The sequence below is a fragment of the Pipistrellus hanaki genome (assembly GCF_964339955.1).
Source record: "Pipistrellus hanaki genome assembly, chromosome: 1".
NCBI lineage: Eukaryota > Metazoa > Chordata > Mammalia > Chiroptera > Vespertilionidae > Pipistrellus > Pipistrellus hanaki.
The window spans coordinates 199,372,210-199,386,276 of NC_140503.1; the positions used below are offsets into that span (position 1 = coordinate 199,372,210).

Here is a 14,067-nt window from a genome sequence, read left to right on the forward strand (position 1 = left end):
CAGCCCTGCAATTTTCCACTTCAGCTTGGAACTCATATTCCAAAACACAGCCTGATTCTAGACAACCATACTACAAGACCAGGCTTGGGTGAGAAAGTATGATGAGTTTCCCAAGCCAAGAATTGACTGAAGGGATTTAGAACAGGCCTCCCTAAGATGGGACCCTTGGGCTTGGGGATTATTCTGACCTGCAGGCAATTGAGAAACTTCTGCTCTACCCTTAACTACCTGGAAGAATCTAAATTGGAGTCCTTACCCATAATAAAAGTTATTACCAGAAATAACTTTTTCATGACCTATATATATGGCAAGGCAAACATCTAATTACTGAAAATCTGCTTTTTACTGTCTTGCATATGACCTTCTTCCCCTCTGAAGCCCCAGGTGCCTTACCTCATCCTTAGCTCACAATGTGATATATACCTCATTTTAATTTCCTGTCTCTGAACCTCTCATTTGGAATGGGGTTCCCATACATAAATATGTATTTAAATGTATTTATTTTCTCTTATTTATATGTATCATATAGATTTAATAACTAGACCAGCTGAAAAAACTGTGAAGAGGAAGATGTCTCTCTCCCAGAGTAGAACATTTACCTCTCTTTTCCTTTCTCTCTTCATAAATACCTAACGCAAAGGCAAATGGATCATGGATGAACTACAGATGTTTTTGGAAACAGGGAACGGTTAGAATAGCAGTCATGTTATCCTTTCAGTGACTGCTGGGAACATGCATGGGAATTGGGTTCACATTACTGACAACTTTAACCACTTTCATTTGTCTTAAAGCTTTTTCCATTCTTCATAGTGGAAATGGTTATGTATGAGGGAGAGCAAAGGAAATCAACAAGTGTAGACCAAGGATCATCCTATCCACTTTGCCATGCAGACTTAGTTCATAATCATCCTGAAGTCTTATTCCCTTTGTGAAGATTTAGAAATGGGGTGGTGGGCTAGCAAGTTGAGCAACTTTGCTTAATTCAAAACTAGAGAAGAAAAGTTTGGAGATTTATTGAACGATAAAACCGAGTGTCTTTGCCCCAAATCACGACACCCAAGTTTGAAGAGCATGTGAAGATGTTAACTATTCACTCTTAGGCAAAAGGATGAAGGCCACCCCCATGCTGCCTGTATGTGAATCTGAGATCCTAAAATAGCACCATTTTCCATTGGGATAAAAATCCCATACTCCTTTAAACACATGGTAGCTGGGAAAGAGCAGGCTTAGTCCCTGGAGTAGGATTGTGTATTCATGTTGGAACACGAATAAAAGACATGTGAGTGTGAGGACCCTGCCTGATTCAGGAGGCACTTAAGACAAAAGCCCCAAAAGGCCCTCTTCCCTTTTTATTGGGAACCTGCTGTTGCACAGATCACCTCTATTTGGGGCTCTAGCTTTTGACTTTGTGGATGACAAACACCTTCATTAAAATGCTTTATCTCCAGGGGCTGTTTCCTTTGTATAACTGAGGCTTGCCCTACCTTCTCAAAACTAGATTTTAAACTCCTTATACTGGCCCTGACTCAAGTATTTTGACATGTACAGAGAACCTGAACTTGCACTCTGATACTTCTCCTGAATAAGGCAGCGGGGAAGGAAGGGGATTAGTGGGGAAGGGATAAGGTTTAGTTAATACCTCCCTACTCCCCACAAAAGCTGCTGTTTTCCAAGCTCTGCCACATTTTTTTCAAATCCATTTCCATGAATCATCTTGGTCATTCTCTTTCTCATTTTGATGCCTCCCTTATCTTCTTTTAAATCATAAATTAGATAGATGGCCACTCAAATGTGTTTCATCGGCAAAATTTAATTTTCTGTTGGTGGACAAGCCCAGACTCTAAAATTCCATGATTTGTGACTTGTTCCTGATGTAAATAAGTCACTCCCGGAAAACAGCTCAACAAGCTGGATCTAATGATACCACAGCAGTGGGTGGATGTACTCTACTGACATTATAATGTAAAGAGAACAATCAGAGAAAGGAAGAATACCAGGTGTTCTTATTTATAATGAGAAAGTTTCTTAGAGATTACTGCTGCTTACCTTATTTTATGAAGGCGGAACTTAAGACACTTGCTGACAGCCACTCAGACCAATGGGAGTCAGTCCTGTAACTCATTGCCTTCTATGTGCTCTCACTGTTCATAACTCTAGGTCGGCTAGCCGTGCCCATAAAAGGATCAGAATGCCATGGGGAAACCTATACATTTGAAATCTTTCTTGCACATAAATAACTGTATAGATTTATACCTTGATTGCTAATACAGAACATCACTATGATATGTAGTCAAGCCAGAAATATATTTTTCATCTTAAAAATGCTGCTTATTTTGCATTTATATTAATAAACCCCTCCGAAATTTGTTTCTCTTGGAAAAATAGTAAGATGTGGTGGTGACAACGTTATATCCTTGTGCCCTGTTCTAAGCCTTCAAATCCAGGCTCCATCACAGAATAGCTGCAAGTACCTTGCACCAATTGTGCCTCAGTTTCCTTACCAGTGAAATGCAACTGGTACCTGTTGTAGGTGGTTGTTCTGATTACGTTACCTCACTGGTTCACAGGGAACACTTATAATGGTGCCAAATATATAATGATCCTTAACATTAACTATCATATTCATGGGAACGAGACATCTCAGACTTTTAGCAATTTCGTTGTGGGAAGAAAAACAAGATGGATGGTGTAAAGAGGAAAACAAAGAAATATAAAATTCCAATACCTACCGTGAGGATACTCGGCAAATTGTGATCCTGGAATTAGAAGACTTGAAGGCACCCTGTCAGAAAGAACAGGGTGGGTTTGGGAACGCCTCCTAAAAATCTCTGTTTCTGATGGTTCTCATCTGCCTGCCTCCAAGCTTATTTCAGGACCAAGTGAATCCTCCACTGGAACCTGTTACAACCTGAGAAACATGATACACAAGTCAGTTTGGTGATCTGTCTTAGTGTTGATTTTACCAAGATTATTCTGACAATTCTTATTAAAGCCTGCTAAGTTCTATGTCTACTTATAGCTTCTTAAAGCACAGTTTGAATTCTGTCTTTCCATTGGTGACTTCCACAAGTAAAATCAAATTGTTCATAGATTGGATATTCATGTAGTCCTTCTCTAATGCTATTTCTGCACGGGGGATGTTTTTCTGTCTCCATCTCGTCTGTCCAATTATCAGTCATCCTTCAAGGTCCAAGAGCCACTCCTAGGAAATCTTATTGAGTTTCCTAGAGTCAGCCTCATTCCCTTCCTTCTCTGAACTCTGCTGGTGCTTTGGTTGTAGAGCCATGGGAAATCACAGCTCATCTGGCATGCCACTGCATGTCAACAGCCATGGCAAATGATGTGTTCTTCCCCAAGTCAACACTGCTTCTCTCTCCTGGAAAGCTTTGTACACACAGGCTCTATAGTCTGAGAAGTCATTCACTTAGTGGACTTCTAATCCTGCAAACCTTAGTCCAAGTGCTATCTTGTTGCCAGGATTCCCCCAGGCAGAGTTAACTAAACCCTTCCCACCATTTCATAGCACCTAACAGACTCTGAGCACTTCAAGGGAAGTGGGAGGTATAATTTTTGAAACTGTTAATTTTAAATAAGTTGGTTAAACTTTAAAGTCCAGTTTCCTCCACCAAAAATTAATAAAAAGTGATGAAGAGAGAAGAGATGAGAGAGAGAGAGAGAGAGAGAGAGAGAGAGAGAGAGAGAGAAAGAGAGAGAGAGAGAGAGAGAGCGCATTAATTTTGGGGAGAAACTACTATAATAGTTTACAGTCTTGAGAATTTGCCCCACTATTTGCAGCATTGTGGATAAAGTAAATTAGAGGATAGATAAAATCAAATATGTTCAAATAACTCTATTTTAGCGCCTACTGTAATATATCACAATTCTTTGATTGATGTTCCCTCTCTATCATGAGACCCTGGCAGCAGCTATCACGGAGTATAAGAATCTTGGAACCTGAAAAACACCTTGATTTGAATGCCAAATCTGTTACTTAAGAGCTGTGGGTCACTGAACAAGCTCCCACCTCAGGCCAACTCCTTGTAGTGCACAGGGAACATTAGCCACCTGGGAGTGTTGTTGGGAAGATACCAGTGAGTATAAATAAGAGGCTCAGAAGAAAATTCAAGATATAGTATCAACATATGACAGTTATTTATTTGTAAAATCACTGGCTAAATATAAAACATAGCTGATGCTAAATAAACATGTCTTGAATAAAGGAATGGCCCTAACATGTTTGGCTCAGTGAATAGAGCATCAACTTGCAGACTGAAGGTCCCCAGGCTCGATTCCAGTGAAGGGCACATGCCCAGGTTGCAGGCTTGATCCCCAGTGCAGGAGGCAGGAGGCAGCAGATCAATGATTCTCTCTCATTATTGATGTTTCTAACTCTCTCTCCCTCTCCCTTCCTCTGAAATAAATAAAAATATATTTTAAAAATAAAGAAATTGGAGTAGACTATAAAATACTGTACTGATATTAATAATTGTTATGATTACCAATGTGATAATATTGTTTCAGCCTTAAGATTTAGTTCCCAGCTTTGTTGGGCAGGAAATTTGATTTCATCATTTACTCCAATCCCAGTGAATTGAGCTCCAGAATTAAAGAGATTAAATCCTATAAAATAAAAGGCTAATATGCAAATTGTTCCCTCAGGAGTTTAACCCACTGGAAGTTCAACTGCTCATTATAATGTGCGCTGACCATCAGGGGGTGGCACGGAATGAAGGAAGGTCCAGGCCAACAGCCAGCAACCAGGGAAAGAAGGCCCTCGCTGGCAGCCAGAAGGCCCCTATCAGCCCTGATCATTAGCCAGGCCTATGGGCCCTACCTGTGCACTGATTTCATGCACTGGGCCTGTAGTCTATTATAAAATATACTAGAAAGTATACCTGGACCAGTAGTTAATATTTATTTGCATGCAATGAAATAATTTATTTCATTATCTATCAGAAGGCTCCCTATGGGTCAAAACAGAAAATGGTGCATCTTATTTTCTTTTGGACATTTCTTTTCTCTTAGCACCTTCTTGATCCCTACAATCCAAGATATTAGTTGAGGGCCTAAATTTTGGCATTTGTAAAACAAGAGCTTTGAACTAACTATTCCTTTTTGAAAACTTGTTATTGAATTTATTGGGGTGACACTGGTTAATAAAATTATATAAATTGCAGGTATACAATTCCATAATATATCATCTGCATATTGTTTTTTGTGCTCATCATTCCAAGTCAAGTCTCCTTCCATCACCACTTATTCCCCTTTATTCTCTTCTACCTCCCTCCACTCCCTTTCTCTCTGATAATCACCATACTGTTGTCTGGCTATGAGTTTTCTTTTTTCTTGACTTAACCCCTTCACCTCTTTCACCCAGCCCCTCAATCCCATTCCTCTCTGACAGCTGTCAGTCTGTTCTCTGTGTCTATGAGTCTGTTTCTACTTTGTTTGCTAGTTTATTTTATTCATTAGGTTCCACATATCTGTGAAATCATATGGTACTTGTCTTTCTCTGACTGGCTTATTTAACTTAGCATAATACTCTCCAGGTCTCTCTATGTTGTTATAAAGGGTAAGATTTCCTAGTTTTTTTATGGCTGAGTAGTATTCCATTTTGTAACCTAGCCGGTGTGGCTCAGTGGTTGTGTGTTAACCTGTGAACCAAGAAGTCACAGTTTAATTCCAAGTCAGGGTACATGCCTACATGCCTGGGTTGTGGGCTTGATCCCCAGTGTGGGGCATGCAGGAGGCAGCCAATCAATAATTCTTTCTCATGATTCATGTTGCTCTCTCTCTTCCTTGCTGAAATCAATAATTTAAAAAACATTTAAATCTACCACTGTTCTTTAATTCATTTTAGGACGCCAAGGTCCTCAGCACCTTGCTGGGGTCCATGGAGAGATGACAAAGTATGAGGCATGGTCCCTTCCTTCAAAGAACACCTAATATCCCAGTTCTAATATGTTAAAATAAAATAAAAACTATAAAGAAGCCACTGATTAGAAGCAGAGCCCATTGATTCTCAGTTTAAGGTTAACAACGTGACCTATTCTTATTCCGGGCCATTGCTTTCCACCATCTCCTGATTCCAATATCGTAAGCATTGCAATATGGTCTCTTTTCAACACCACGTTTTACAGAAAAGACATTTTCAAAGGGCCATCTCCTGGCTGCTTCTTGCTTGTCTCATGTGTGTTCCCTTCAGCCTAACAGAGGGGGCCATCTTTCAGACATGTTTCACCTTTTACAGATTTAATGTCTTTCCCAGCATCCACCTGACCTTGAATACTTGTCTGTTCACCTAAAATATAGCAGCTACTAAAGGTGACCATGAGCTTTGGTGTTAACAATAGGTACATGAAGCTCCATATTATTATTCTTTATTCTCACTGGAAAAGCCTTAAAACATTTCATTTAGTTTTAAAGTTTTGACCTGCAAGAGTTGCTTATTTTGTAAGATTTATGCTAGTATGCCTTCCTTAATTTTTTTAAAAAATAACTGATTCTTTGCAGCCATTTCATAAGCATTATTTTTTCACTTGTATAATGTTTTGCTAACTACTAAATGATTTGTATCTTTTTCCTAGTACCTCTGACAATAGCTATTATTTTGAAGTGCTTAATATGTATCAGACCCTGCTCTATGTCAATGAGTCCATACAACAACTATTAATATATAAAAAAGGTATTATTTTAGTCCCATCTTACTTCTGAGAAATAGGCTTATTAAAGGTATATAATTTTCCCAAAATCCTATAGCCAGGAAGTAAAAGAGTAAGATTGAAACAGTTTTCTGACTCCAAATGCTAAATCTTCAATTACTATGTCTTAACATCTCCCAGACGCAAGGAGCATTTCTTTAGAACAGAAGCAGTGTATGGCTCTGATCTCTATATCTCTCCCTAATACCTAGCATAGAGCCTCTTTCCTAGTAGCTTTTTAATAAATATTTCTGAAGAAGAAGAAGTAGGAGGGAGAGGAGGAGGGTGAGAGCAGGGAGGGATGGGGGAAGGAAGGAATAAGTCCCAAGACTGGCATAGCAACTGCGCTAAGGTTGCTTCTTTCTCAAAGGCATCCCTATGCTTCTTTCTCAAAAGCATCCCTATGCTTCTCTCAAAGCCTTGGGCTCCAGCCAACCATGCCCACTCACAGTGATGGGGGGTGAGGATGGGAGGTGGGCGGGCAATGCATTTCTAATTTTCTGCATGGATACCTTAGTTACTATTAAGATATTGTCAAAGGGAAGTAATTTCAAAGAGGAGAAGCTAGCCTGATTAAGAAGATCGATTGAAATTAACTTTCGAGAGAATGTTAAAAGCTCAAAGGAAAAAGAAAAGATGGAGATTAGGAGGCATTAAAGGGAGCCTTCAGATACTGGAGTGGCAGGAGACAGCTGCTCGTTGGCATAGCAGAGCCTTTATAGAAACAACGCCTTCTGTGATAGCAATCCCAGCACCAGGGTGCATGGTCAGTCTGCTCACGGCCACCCACACCATGGGAGCTGTGATTCTAGGAATCTGGCATCTCCCTTCAGAGCTTGGAGGTCCTCAGTTTAATCATCATACACCCTCCAGCTTACTTTTGTGGGGCAGATAGGGGCTTAGACCCTAATCATAGTACATGGATTTGAATTTAATCCCACACCTTAGAGTCTATGAATTAATTTTTTTCTCTCCTTAGAGATTTGCTAAGACCAAAGTAACCATGCCAATTACTTCTCATTTAAACAGTGATTGATTGGTTTTAAACAAGACTATTACCATATGTCAAGCTCCTAGTCTGTGGCATCCTTGGCAGGCAGGCTGGATTCCTGTAAACACCCTTCCCTTTGGGCCAGGGCTGCCCTGGAGTTGCTGATCTGGCATTTGGCTTCCTGAATGTAGCCAAGAAAGGATACCGATGACTAGTCCTCTGGGGGATCTCAGGCCAGCTGACACAGAGGTCCATAGTCCTTGACCTCTGTGAATTGGACCTGTCTCCATGTCTGGGTTTTCTATCTTTGGCAGCATTTGAAAGCTGTCACTCAAAATGGATTCTGGCCACTCATTCTCTGGTCAGGCCAAATGTACTGGAATTAAGTGCTCTTAACAAGAACAAGTAAGGAGACAATGGTCAGGTTGGCCATCATGGGAACTGTAACCAGTAGAGAATGCTTAGAAACTCTATTACAATTAAAACATTGGGCATCCCTAGGAGGGACCAGGCTAGGAAATTGGATTTACCAGGAGACTAAAGAGATTCTTTATATTTTATTTTCCCATCATTTCTTTAGTGTAAGAAGAAGGTCCCTGAGATTTTAAATCACACACTTTCACAGAAAAGGGGGTCACCCCAGGAGTTTGTAAGGACAAGTGGAAAGCTGTTGCATTACTGTATGCATGTGTGCTCAACCTTTATGGAGTAGCTAACTTGATGAGACACAGTAGTAATGTCTTCCTCAATTACTCAGGAAATGTGAAATTGAAGGTGACAACAGCTTGCAACTTTCCACTTACCGCGACGATCCGTGTAATAATAGTCTACTTTTAGAAACCCAAAGAGTGGGTATGTTTGAGGAATGAGGCAACCGGCCAGAAATACATGACATGCCTTGAGAGTAGACATTAGAATCAGGTTATGTTCTAATGTTACATCTATCTGTCTCAACACAGTGAACCACCAAATAATTCTAGGCTGATACTTTGTGTGTGTTTGTGTTTTAGTCAACTTAAAATAACTTTCACTTTTTTCTTCTAAAAATAAATAATCATTGTAGATTCATTAGAAAAAACAGGGAAGCAAAAATAAGAAGAAATCCCACTCATAGAGGTAGCTAGGATTTAACATTTACATCCTGTCAGCTAATGTTACATTTTGTATTTTAAACACAAGCACCACATTTCATTACATCTTTCTTCACAGTGCTCTTCAGTAAAACAAGAAATTACTGTCTTTAACCAATTTTTACTATCTCCAGAGTAGATCTGAGGGAGCAAAAAGATGGGATACATCTGTTTGTGTTCTCATGTGCACAGAGAATCAAAGAGAACATTTTAAAACTAAAGGGGACTTAACTTAGGAATAAACTTAACCAAGAAAGTAAAAGAAACGATAGGACATTGAAGAAAGAAATAGAGAAAGATACAAGTAAGTGGAAGCATATATCATTTTCATGGATTGGGAAAGTTAACACCATTTCAATTCAGTGGTTGAGAACAGGTAAGATCAGAGACTGATAACTGATTAGAAGGGCCGCCCGAATATCTTGATTTTTTTCCCCCTGAGACTCACGCATGGGTCTGTTCCCTACATTTGCAGAATGCAGGACAAGAATAAATGTTCAGGCCTACTTATGCTATGTCTGAATATTAAAAGTTTTAAAAAATGGTTAGCAAACTCTTAAATATGTTCTGCTCTCTAATCTAGAAAAGAATATTTCTTTGTAACACCTGGAAAGGGCCATGCAAACCCACAAGTCTGGGATGTCTTATTCTGTTGCAGGAGGTGAGGATATAGGGACTGCCAACCGGCCCCAGTTCCCAGCTGTGAAGTGGTCTCATTTTCTTTCCTCCTCTAGCTTCATCCCATAGGGAAAGTGTCTCATGTTAATGTGTACAGACCCCACAGCCCACACATTCAAGCTTCATCTACACACCCACTTTGACCTAAACACTAAGAGACTGACTTTACCAATGGACAACTGCCAGAGCAGACAAAAGTAAAACTCTGAACCACATTCTGCAGCCAAGTGCGCAGGAGACCAATCCCTGTATCTATAGTAAACAGACCAGGAAGTGGCTGCTCTAAGACCTGCAGAAAGCAGACAGCCCAGGAAGCTAAATCAAAACTCCTCTAACAAATGGCCCCAGTGGCCAGGACAGCCTCCCTAATTTTGATCTCTGCTTCCAACTGTATTCGGAGACAACTTTACCAGTACTGCAAGCCAGTTACTGGAGTCAGCGCCAGATCTGGATGCCAGCAGCTGCAGGGGCCTGGGCCTTTCCAGCTGAGCTGTCGGGGTGTGCTTGTGCGGCTGTAGGGTTAGCCTCAGACACAGACCTGGCCGTGGCTCTGGCCCTAGGGGCCTGGACTGGCCTTGTGCCCACGCACAGCTGCAGAGTCTGGGACTGCTCTTGGCAGGCGGCATGGATACTGGGGTCCAGAGCCTGGGTCACCCAGGGCAATGCTGGCTGAGGGTAGGGGTAGAGAGGGACTCAGGCAGCAAAGGCAGAAACCCATGGAGTCCTCAGGGGAGACATCTGCAGGGGTTGGTGGTGGCTTTGCTGGCCATTGGTCTCCTCAGTGAGGAAAGCTGCTGAGGTCCTCACGGAGCAGCCTCCTGGGGTCCAGGGTAGTGTGCACAGGGATAAAGTCTGCAGAGACCACAGCTTCCAAAGGGGCTTTTGAAGTTCTTGGTGGCTAAGGACACTGGGGTCCTCTGCAGAGCAACTACAGGGGCCTGCTGTCACCTCCTGCTGACACTGGCAGCCCCTGACTCTCCTTGTTCCTGTCCCTCTCTAGTTATATCAGCTGTGACCAGTCATTGGGGGCAGGCAGGGGGCGCAGACAAAATGAAGCTGTTCTTCCTTCTCTTTCTGTGTGATTGTTCTGGGGTTTTGCTCCTTGTTGTTGCCGAGGCTTATTAAGTGATGACTGAGCTCTCCCACAGCTGTCTGCACTCAAGGATCGTTGTCTGTTATTATTATTTTTTGGGTGGTGAAAGCTGGGTCTCCTGCTCCATCATCTTGGTGGGTCCTCTCCCTTCTCCTTGTTCTGCATTAGATTGTGGGCCCACTCAGGAGCCACTGATGCCAGAGGCATCTCTCCCCCTCATTTCTACAGTGTGGGGGCAAGCATAGGGCTTGGAGGCAGAGTTTGAATCTGGGCTCCACTACTTGCAGTTGTAGGGTCTTCTGTAAATCATCTGTCCTTGTTTAAATCATTTATCCTTATTTATACACTAGAGGCCCAGTGTATAAATTTGTGCACAGGTGGATCTGGCCAGCCTTCCCTAATGGGGACCCATTGGGCCAGGCCACGGTGGCGGGGGGGGGGGGGGGGGTGTTTCCCCATGGGCTGTAGGCCAGCCAGCCCTGCCCCTGATTGGGGTATTAGGAGATGATTGGGGGCCAGCTGGCCAGGGGGCGGGGGGGGGGGGCAATTGGGGCCAGGATCAGGCTGGTTGGCTGCTGCAGTGCATGTCATTCTGATCATTCTGCCGTTCTGGTCACTGGGCTTTTACATATTGTCTATAGATTTTCTCACATATAAAATGGATTAGAACGATGGATGTTTACATTGGAGATGGTTATGTTATGGTGTCTGGCTTATAGTTGCTGTTATAAAGTATTTACTGCTGCTGAGACTACTACTATTAAGGTTATTGCCCATCTTTTCACTTAATATTCTATCTGATTTGGGGTGATGCTTAGTTCCTGTCAAATTTTGCTAAATAAGTATAACAAATCATGTATTTTTGTAGCTAAGAGAGATTTCACACACACACACACACACACACACACACACACACACACACACTGCATGTCAGAAAATGACTTTGCGTTGACAGGAAGAAAGCTAATGATACCCAGTGGGTCTTTTCCATTTCCAATTTCAGTCAGTTTATGGCCCTGCGATTACTATAGCCGACTAATCAACTAAGCGTAATTACGCATGATTCCAAACATATTATAAAGTAATAAGGTCTTTATTTTTCATTGTGCCACGAAGGCTTATATCATCAATGAAACAAAAACAGAATTTAATTTGTGCCACAGAATGGAAATTGAAAGGAATGGAAGAGAAGATAAAAAGGCCTAATTGTTTTAGTAGCTTTAAAATATATAAGCACCTGCATCAAATTCTTAAAGTGGCCTAATACCCTCACAGCTGCCAGGTCACCTGGGGGAATTCACCTTATTCATGTCACTACTGTAAGAATCCTATCCTTGAATCCTTCAAGGGCACTTCTAAGTGTCAGAAATCTCTGATGAGATGCAAATGATCGGCAGTATCCTGGAACAACTAAACACCTCTGCACCAGGATCATTGGGGTATGTCTTGATTGTCCCACAGCCTGCAAACATGTCCAATTCCACAGTGTTCAAAGTTCAGACTGTGTATATAAGTGGAAAAAATTAATCTCAGAAGCATATTCATGAAAAACAAGTTTGAGCATAGGTTTTTACCAGGTAGTTGTGCTTTAACTCCTGTAGCATATCACTAAATGAAATAGTGAATGCCACCCTGTTCTGTAATCTATAACGTGGTGGATTAAGTTGAGTCACTATTATTGCTAGTGATGAAACCTAATAAAATTCTCATAATGAGAACAGAACTAAGATAAGCATCTTATTCAGCATCTTCCATATATAAAGCCTGGTATAGTAGCTACCAGTAAACACTTTGTGGAGAAAAACATAACAAAGCCATACATGACTTTCAAAATGAAAGGAACAGAAAATCCCACAATTAATTTGGGAATGACTTTAACAATTCTTTCTGCATTAGAAGCTGAAATACAGTGGTACTAAGTTCTATCTCCAAAAATTAACCAAGCCAGAGGTCCTTTGGAATTCTGGATGCATCAAATCCCAGTTATCCCACAACCTCATCTGATTTGCATCAGCACAACACAAAACTTTACGCTGTGTCCTCTCAGGTCTCTTTCTGCATTTGTTATTTAAATTCCCATGCAGAACACTGAGCATAGCTAAACAGTCATCATTCTCTAGGCAAAACCATGTATGAATGTGGATTTCAAATTTCGTCCCTTCTGTTTTACCCTATACGGACATACATTAATTCTGACTGACTTCATGAGGTCCTGTCATAAATGAGATAGAAATAATAAAACTTAGAAGTGTTTAAATCCAACTAGCTGGGGCTTATATTTCAGGATCCAGCGAGGAAATACATTGTATTTTCCCCTACCTCTTTAGTTGTACCTCCTGTTCCTTTAGAAGTTAGAAGGAGGGTGTTGAGTTTAACATCAAAGGTAGATTACACTCAAAAAGGAACGTTTACAAGAGAAAATATTAATTGGTTGGTGGGAAGCAAAGCTATGAGAATGAAAGAATCTGGGTTGAAATGAGAGATAAAAGCCAAAAAATGTCACTCACAAAGAATGGAATTCCCTTTTATGCATGTGGGAGCTTGCGAGCTTGTGTTCATTTCCCCCCCCATATCTAAGCTGTTTAGATTAGCAACATGTCATTAGCTTTGCCAGGCAAGTTTTAACCTTATTTCTTCTGGTTTGTGCTAAGAGACCTCTCCCCCTTATCCTCCCATGGAAGTGCTATAATTCTGCTCTGTGTTGGGGCATGTCCCATTGCTGCCAGTCCTCTGACCGCTGCAATCTCAGGACACAGAGGAGGTCCACCCCTCCGTGTGATCTGGACTAAGATGCACTGGAGAGAACCAAGATGCAAGGAGCCCAGTTCATATCCTGCCAGATATGTAGGTAATTCAAAATATGCAGGTGTTTCAGCAGGGTTTGCCCAACCCCAATCTGGTACACTGGCAATCTCTGCATAATGGCACCCAGGTAGCAGTGGGGATGACAGGGGTACATGCAGATGGTAGGGTGATGGCCTGCTGGGAGTTCTCAGGAAGGTGGAGCAGAAAGATGGGTGTCAGCAATCCTTCCCACCTATGAACTCCTTTGCCAATTAAAACCCAAGAAAGAGGTTAGGGGTCAGAGACCCAGACATAATAAGAGGGAGGTAAGTGACTTTCTTTGCATCACCTTCTCTCCCCATGCCCTCTTCAACACCCCACAAAACACACATGGACAGTTATCGGGGTTGAGAATATGAAATCATTCATGAGAGTTTTACCTTGCCAGCTCATCTGCCTACTTTCTGGCTTTCCTCTCATCTACATTCCAGAACTTTCATGTCGCAAAGGTCTTAGCCCCAATATCAACAATAATATGGATAGTTAATGTTTACTGAACATTTATTATACATCAGGCACCATACTTATTGTCCTTTATCCTATTAAAACATTCTCATCTAGATGATAAAACTGAGTCTAAGAGCTTTTAAGCATCTTGCCTATGGTAATTCAGCTTATAGAGCATGGAGC

At 41.5% G+C, this 14,067-nt stretch overlaps 1 protein-coding gene across 1 annotated transcript in view; it reads right to left on the minus strand.

Annotated features, from left to right (window-relative positions):
• LOC311631793 (cytosolic beta-glucosidase) overlaps positions 1–14,067 on the minus strand; it is a 216,206-nt gene that overhangs the window by 126,152 nt on the left and 75,987 nt on the right. The window contains exon 4 of the mRNA XM_084902327.1: positions 2,730–2,908. The gene's annotated coding sequence lies outside the window, so the exon portion shown is untranslated. The remainder of the gene's footprint in view (positions 1–2,729; positions 2,909–14,067) is intronic.